Genomic DNA, 901 nt, shown 5'->3' on the forward strand with positions numbered 1-901 from the left:
AGGTCGATAGGGAGACTGAACGGTGAACAGGCAGACAGGGGGACAAGCAGAGAGAGAGAGACAGGGAGACGAGCAGAGAGACAGACAGGGGGCGAAGCAGATAGACAGGCTTGGAGCCGGAGTCTCCCAAGTGCCATGTGCTAGCATCCTCTACTAAACTATATTATCCCATCATGCACTGGTCTCTCTCGACTGGATGGCCCTGTAAAGGTCCTTGACCATGTCTGCCTCTGTATATATCAGCATCGCACAGTAACTCTGGGCTTCAACTAATCTGTGATCACCCGCAGTAACTCTTCACCCTAGAAGAGAGTCACCAAGGCCCGTTCTGAAACCCATGCTCACGCTAAACTATACCGGCCCTTAGACCACACTCTCCCTACAAGCTATAGGGTTGCTCTGTGGCCTATCTTGGCCCCTCTATGTAGCCTGTATATAGAAAAACCTTCCTGGTGGAGGGTCCCTGTGCCGCCTGTATAAGCAGGACCTCTCACTGGTTCAGCGGAAGACTGAACTCACCAAGTGCAATGGGACATGAGAACGCAACACTCAGACTGACTCACTGACTGATGCATGCAGTAGTCAGCTGAAACAGCACAGAGACACAGCCATAACTGAACAAGCCTCTCTGATACACATAAGCCTCTCTGATACATGAGGGAACTACCCTTAACTCCAGCCAGAGAGACAGCGAGTGAGCTCTTCAGCCTTGAAGGTGGCAGAGATTGGGAATGGGATGACATCCCTGAGGAGTGTGAGATCAGCTCCATGGCTACAGGCAGAGATTGTACAGTACAACCTTAGAGCGATGGAACACAGTGGTGGGTTGTGGGTAAAAATAGCGGATAAGCGGCGGGGGGGAAGATTAATCATTTTTTATTTCTGATCACCCATAACCACA

Source organism: Borostomias antarcticus (genome assembly GCF_949987555.1).
Source record: "Borostomias antarcticus genome assembly, chromosome: 8".
Classification (NCBI taxonomy): Eukaryota; Metazoa; Chordata; class Actinopteri; order Stomiiformes; family Stomiidae; genus Borostomias; species Borostomias antarcticus.